This window comes from Phocoena sinus, chromosome 20, assembly GCF_008692025.1.
Source record: "Phocoena sinus isolate mPhoSin1 chromosome 20, mPhoSin1.pri, whole genome shotgun sequence".
NCBI lineage: Eukaryota > Metazoa > Chordata > Mammalia > Artiodactyla > Phocoenidae > Phocoena > Phocoena sinus.
In genome coordinates, this window is record NC_045782.1 from 48,640,832 (window position 1) to 48,648,151 (window position 7,320).

Consider the following 7,320-nt stretch of genomic DNA (forward strand, 5'->3'; position numbering starts at 1 on the left):
AGAGGCCTCAGGACGTTGTTATGGATCTACCACAGCCATCCTGCTTCCAGCCTGACGGGAGGGTGCAGAGCGGGCAGGGGGCAGAACCTGTGTCCTTGTGACACAGAGAGGTGCTGAATCACCCAGCCCTGCACCAGCCGTGGCCTGGGCTTCCCGTCGTGTAGCATCACTCTTGGCACCAGGAGGCCTACATATCAGCCCCTGAAGCTGTGTCTCCCGGGGCCACCAGCACCCTGAGTCCCTGAGCCCTGTTCTCCCTGGGTTCAGCCTCTAGGGAGCCACTTGTTAAAGTGGCTCCCACCTGGAAAGAGATCCTAGCTTTATTTCATACATGGCAGGTTGGCATTTCCCTAAAGCAGCTTCCCTAAAGTGCACAGAAAAGATAAGCAACAAACCAGAAGCCACTGGTGCTTGGCGCCCATGATGCTTTACAAGCTTGGATTTGGGTCACAGTGAATCTAAGGCTGGCACAGCTTACGGCCAGTCACCCTTGGTTCTGCCTCAGGACAATCTCGTCCTTGGATTTTCAACCAAGCTGCGGGGACCAGTGGTAGGAATAGCTGCTTGCTGGTCCTGAGGCTGGACTGGGGGGTGGTTCTCAGCCCCTCCAGCACCCGGGCTCATCCTACTCTGGTGAGGGCCTGAGTCTGTGCAGAACTGCTCTCAGGGCCCCAACCCCTGGTCCCTGGAGAGGAACCCCGTGTTTTTGGCCCCAGGATTTCTCCTGACCCTGCAGGAGCCCTTTTTGTCCTTCCTGGAGTTGGCCCTGGCTCTGGCCCTTACAAGCCTGCTGGTGTTCTCCGTTCATTTCCCCCTGTTCTGTTGGGCTCACGGTGGGAGAAGAAGGCTGCAAACACGGTGAGGCCATTGTGGGAGGGAGCCCGGGAGCTCTGCCCGAGCCTCATCCGTGAGCAGCCCTGTTGGGCCGTCCCCAAGCTCTTTGCACTTCATCTGTCGTCATCGTGAAACAGCAGACCCAGCTTGAGCTCCCATTTCATATTTGAGGGACACACCTCCTTCTGGCAGAGCAGCTGTGAGTCCTGGGTTCAGGTTCCTCACTCCTCCCACCTCTGTATGTGCCCCCGGTGGGTCTCTCCTTGGGGAATGGCTTGACAAAGTCCAGATGACTGCAATCTTACCGTCCCCAAACTACCCTAGACATCTTACCTGAGGTCTTAGCCTACTTTGGCTGCCATGACAGAATACCACAGACTAGGTGGCTTAAGCAGCAGAGATTTATTTCTCACAGTTCTGGTGGCTGGAAGTCTGAGATCAAGATGTGGTGTGGTCAGGTCCTGGTCAGGGCCCTCTTCCTGGCTTGCAGACTGCTGCCTTCTTGCTGTCCTCACATGGTGGGGAGAGGACTCTGGTGTTTCTTCCTATTAGGACACTAATCCCATCACGAGGGCCCAACCCTCATGGCCTCATCTAACCCTGATCACCTTCCAAAGGCTCGACCTCCAAATACCATCGCATTGAGGGTTAGGGCTTCAACATACGAATTTTGTGGGGACACAATCATTCAGTCCATTAAACCTGCGGTAAGAGGAAGTCAAGTCAGCCCTTCAGAGCTATGAGGTTATTTGTTTCTGAAGACATCGCCAGCCAAGGGGAGCACCCCCTACTTTGAGCTCAGATCAAGGGTAGAAATGTTCATAGTTATAAAGGTCAGTAGCAAAACCTTTTCATCGTTGCTCAGAACTGATTACCTTTCATACACATACATCCCCACCCCAATCTCACTCATCCATCAACAAATCCTCAGATATCCACCATCACCTTTACACACACACACACACACACACACACACACACACACCCCTAGACATAACCCCTTATTGTTTTAAACTACTCTATACTGTTGCTTCTCAGAACTATAGGGATCACGCATAGGTAGACTAGAAGGTTCTTAGATGCTCAGATCTGGCTATTTTCATCATTGATCCATTTCAGTAAGAGAAGATCTCAGAGAAGGGGGCTCTCTTTTGAGTGTCATGTCTTTAAGTCAGGTTTGGTTTTTTTAATATTGTAGAATTTGGAATAAAGAGGAAAATAACTTTAAAAATCATATTTTTCTGTAACTGTAGAGCTGATTTGTTGACAAAGATCATTTTCCTATTTAATGCTTAATTGCAGTGTTCTGTGTTATAAAATTTTACTCTCCTGTCTTCAGCTGTCCTTTTAGTATCCTTTGGCCAATTCAGCCATTTAAAAATGATGTTGTGGAAGAATACTTAGTGATTTGTTATGAGACATAGTTAAATGGAAAAAAGTTACAAAATGGAATGTACAGTATGATCCCACTTGGTACCAAAATATATATTCTATGCATAGGAAGGTCTGGGAGGGTATATATGCTCAAAATGTTAACAGGAGTTATTTCGGGGTAGTGTGATTGTGGGTTATTTTAAATTTTCTTCTTTTTGCATATGTGTAGTTTCTAAATTTTCTGCAGTGAATATGTATCACTTTTATAATAAGGACACAATTATAACTACAGATCTTGCCAAAGGCTGCTCAGACTCCCTGACCACAGGGGGCTGAGGTCGCCCCTCCTGTGCTGTACAGCTCCCATGCTCAGCCCCAGGTGCCTTGGGGGCCACACACCAAAACCTTCCCTCCCACACTCCTGGGACTCTGGGCTGTGCAGAGCTGATGCTGGTTTTCCCTAGTATTGAAGGGACCTGGAGACCCCTCCCTGGGGTGGGGTGGGTTTATCACCACCCTCCTTGACGGGCCTCTAGTCCTCTATTCTACCCATGCCAGCCAATGGGTGTGCTGGGGACATGGCCGGGTGAGTCCAGGGACATGGCCAGGGCGTGGTCTCGGGAGGATTTCTGAGGCCTGAAACCCCCATTGCTGGAGGAGGGTGCTGTCTCATCGCTAGGGTGGTCCTGTGAGAAAAACAAAGTGCAGAGGCTGCGTGGTAGAGAAGGTCAAACCCCAGTTCCCCCACCAACTAGCTCGTGGTCGACTCTCTGAGCCTCAGCTTCCTTAACCTACAAAATGAGGGTGATGCTGTGAAAATGAGTTGAAATATGAGGGTCAAGTACCTTGGGTGGGGCTTGAAACAGGACAGGTGCTGAGCACACATGCATCCTTTTTCTGTCCTTTAAGGAATGTATAATCCAGTTGGGGACACGCCCACCCTGGTATAAACCAGTAAAGTCCACTGGGAGAGCTTCTGCGTGTCAGTGGACATTGAGCTCCAGATTGCTCAGAGCTAGTTCAACAGCAGTCACCCATTCTTTAACACACACGCGTGCGTGTACATACACGTTTTTAATAGTCGCCTGACAGAAGAAATCATGGAGCAGGAACTGGTCCCTGTGGCCTTGCTTGTGTCCTCGGAGTCTACTGTGCGGGTGATTCAACAGTAGCCACCCCTGGACAGGGCAGCAGTCATGCTCTCCAGCATCATCAACACGGGGCCCAGAGGCCAGAGCCCCAGGATTACTCCTGGCTGGTCTGTCCTGGACAGCGGCTGCAGGAGCAGAGGGAGGCTCCCTACTTTGAAGGCGTGGGCCTCTGTCACTGGCCTCTGTCACCTTCCTCTCCTCTGACCTCCCAAATGTAGTCTTCTGCCCAGTCCACTGACCTTGGACCTTGGATCTGTCCACTTCTGTCCATCTCCTCGGCCACCAGCACCATTGTCAGCTTTCCTGCCTGCAGCCTTGATGCTTCTGTCCTGCAGAGAGGCGTCTTCCCACACTGCAGGTCTGCTTATGCTGACCCCTGCCTCACCCGCTCTGTGCTGGCCAAGGGCTCTGCACGGTCCAGCCTGGCTTTGCTGCAGGACACCCCAGCCTGCCTTTAGGGCCATCATGTGGTGGATGTTACAACAGGGAAACTGAGTCTACCTCTCCCCCTCCCTCCCCCACTCCTGTGCAGTTCTAATGCAGATCTATCACACAGCAGAGGACACCTTGTGATGTCCTGGCGAAGCAGGTGAGAGGTGTGAGGGTGCTTCTGGTGATACCTCCCTACAAAAAATCAGATGAGGGCTAAAGAAACGCTGAGGAGAGCACTGTGCCATCTGCCCCGCTTCCTGGAAACCTGAGCCCTGACACAGCAAAATCGAGACATGAGTGTTCAGATCACAAGAGGACCCTCTCTGGCTGCAGCCCCCTCTTGAATTGGTGTTTGCTCGAGCCCATTGCTGGTGAGCATGTCTGTGTATGTGGAGGGAGCTGATCGGCGAGCTGGCCAGGAGAGAAGTGTTTCTGAGATGGAGGTGAATCACTGTGAACATGATTGGATTTACAAAAATTGGTTTGACACAAACTTTCAGGAATCCATCTGCGCTCCATGAGAGGTAGAGCTATTCCCTTGTCTAGATTCCCAGGAAGCTTATGTTCTGGGGAAACTGGGTGTATTTGCTGCCAAAAGAGGCTCTATTTTTAGCCAAATGTGAGAAAGGGAAGGGGAGCCCAGAGGTGGGGGCCGAGGTGCCCTGGGTGGGGACAGGCTGGCGGGAATAGTGGTGAAGGGAGCAGCCTTTGGGCTGGGGATTGCGACCCGGCCTCAGAGTGTCTGCTACCTTTTTCCTTTTGGGAAAGACGTTCCCTTCTGCAAGCACCTCCGTGGGCTGGGGTGTGATGGTGCGGCCATGAGTGGATCTTTCTGTCTCCTCCCCCTACCCATGCACTAAGATGAATACCAAAAGCTACCAGCCATCACGCGTTCTAAATTTACAGGGTGCTTGTCCTTCACTGGTTGCTTAAAAGTGAAGCTGCCTTAGATGACGAGGATGCTAAAGCTGGAGGAGCATGGCAGCTGCCAGCTTCCTGGGCCCCACCTGCTGGCCTGGGCCACCCTCTGAGTGCTGCGACCTCCTCACCCCACCTGGGACCTCCTTGGCAGGGCTGCGATCAGAGGCCGCGGGGAAGGATGGGCTTGCAGCAGGAGCCCCTCCCCTGAATGCAGGCACAGTCTGTGCGGGGACTGAGAGGTAGGGTCTGGCGACTTGGCAACGACACCGATGTTTCTCTGTGCTGCACCTTCCAGGCGGGAGCCTACTGTTCTCTTTTCTTCACTGCCAGAACCGGCCAAGTCCTCGGTCTGGTGGAGCCCCTGGACTGCAGGGGCAACGCTCCAAGAGAGCTTGGGGGGCACAAGCAGACACCACCAACCCCAAGCTGCTTAGGGTCCACCGCTGAAAACAGGCCCTCTTAAAATGCACATGCCCTTGGAGGAGCTGCCCCCCGAGCTCCCGGAGGTCCATCATCTGTGCTCCTTCAGCACTCTGCACACCCCTTATGGTTCTGTAATGATGATCCATATGGGCTTTATCACGGTTCCCCCAGCCCTGCTCTGGGCACCCTGAGGGCTGGGACAGAGTCTCATTGTCTCTGAAGCCCCAGGGCCTACACGGGCCAGCACCCAAGGGTAGAGTGAGTGAATGAACTGGGGGCAGACCACCACCCGCCCTGGTTTCTCCTGGTCTGGCTTGTAGGGCTGGCTTGCCTCTTGGTGCTGAATTTCTTGGACGGATTTCATCACAACCTCAAAATAAAAGACTGTCAACTGAGCCCCAGGTGAGCAATCACTGGGCATGGGCTGAGGCACGAAGATGGAGATGGCAAGATTCTGGCCCATATGCATCTCATACGCTCATGGGGGGCTGGCAGGTGTTTATTCACAGAGAGGACCGAGGGCCAAGGCGATAAGAGAGGGTGAGGAACACGGCATTTTCAGTAAATCACCCCCTCACCATCCCTGAAACACACATGCAAAGATTCATTGCAACTCTCCATGGCAGGAAGGGCCGCTGGCCTCCCAGATGCACAAGACCAGAGGGAGGAGGCCCAGAGGCCTGGGATGCCTGGACCCTTGCAGATGCCCGGGTTCGGGGGAGGTTGGGTGCGTGTGGGCAGGAGAATGATGTGGGATTCAGACAATGGATCTAGGCAGGCTCAGTGGATGGGGCCATTGGACTCCAGGGCCAAGAAGCCCTCAGAACAGGGCCCCCTGGCTGGGTGTGAACCAGTCACCCTTGTGAGCTGGCTGGACAATCAATTGTAGATGAAAGTTTCTCCCTAGGTTTAATTTTTGTCCTAAAAATGTTCTGGCCACTTGGGTTTTTATCTTTATTCTGGAATTCTCTTAGTTTGGGCTTCCTGTCCTGAATCACATCAGAAATACTCTACCACTTCACAGCATGTTCCCTTCTCTGAAAACACAGTTTACTTCCAGGTAACAGTGCAGGTGCCTGACCCTAGCTTGGCCTCTCCAAAGGTCACAGAGTGCCTTTGCTTTGCCAGAAATGAGGTTTTCCTCCAGGGCAGGTAAGAGGAGAACACTGCTGGTGGGTCCTCTCTCCATGGTGGGGTGCATTTTTGTCTTTGCATCCCATTAAAAATCCCCCCATCCAGGCTTTGTGTAAGTTCAAACCAGCTCTCATAGAGTTGAAATGCTCTGGAGCAGGGCTCTGCAAACTTGTTCTGTCATTGGCCAGGTAGTCAGTATTTTAGGGCCAGACGGTCTCTGTCACAAAACAGCTTAACTTGGCCGTCAGCGTGAAAGCCACCTTAGATAATACGTAAGTGAACGAACGTGACTGTGTTCCAATAACTTTGTTTATAAAACAGGTGGCGAGCTGGGTTTGGCCCCTAACGTTGATTTGCTGACCTGTTCTGGAGCTTCCAGGGACACCCAGAAGCTATCAGGCCCATCTTCCTCCCTTTGGAGAATGAAAGGCTCTTCTTCCTTTTCTCCCTCCTTCCTCCAGCTCGCTTAGAGCTCCCTTGACTGGTAACGCCCCAGACGTTCCCCGGCATCACCTCCCATGACATGTGTGTAGGTCTAGCCCATCATCTCCTTTAGAAGGTCCCTCCTCTTGCACAGACTTGCATCTGCTACCTGGGTCTGCGGCCAGCTGCTTCCACATGCCTTCCCGATTACACGGGCCACCTCTGCCCTTCAGGACTGGCCAGCTCCTGCATTGGGCACCTCGCCGGTGGCCAGCTGCCCCACCCCCACTCTAGGTCCCTCCCTTCTTTGTCTGAATCCCACTAGGCACTCCTGGCCCCCAGTACCCCTCTCTCCTGGGAGCCACAGAACTGGTTCCATGGGTGTTTGAAAAACTTAGGTTCTAAGTGACAACTTTTCTCTGAATGCCTCTCTTTACCTCTTACTGGAAGTCAGACTTTGCTTCTTGACTGTCAGACCTCAAGCCCACCTGTGAGCCAGGTGATGTACGTGGGGTGGGAGGGGGGAGAGGGGTAAGCCCTTGTTGGGCTTTGCAGCATCTTGTCAAACAAAAAGAAAATGATCTTTTTTCCCCCCTAACTTGTTTTTGGAAATAACTGTAGACTCGCA

General features: G+C 52.6%; 2 non-coding genes across 2 annotated transcripts; both read right to left on the reverse strand.

Annotated features, from left to right (window-relative positions):
* Window positions 1-1,627: 1,627 nt before the first annotated feature.
* On the reverse strand, window positions 1,628-1,697 carry LOC116746496. The gene has a single exon (XR_004347753.1). It is a non-coding gene; the product is annotated as a small nucleolar RNA U2-30 (small nucleolar RNA).
* A 169-nt stretch (window positions 1,698-1,866) lies between these two features.
* On the reverse strand, window positions 1,867-1,945 carry LOC116746499. The gene has a single exon (XR_004347756.1). It is a non-coding gene; the product is annotated as a small nucleolar RNA U2-19 (small nucleolar RNA).
* Between the last annotated feature and the right edge of the window lie 5,375 nt (window positions 1,946-7,320).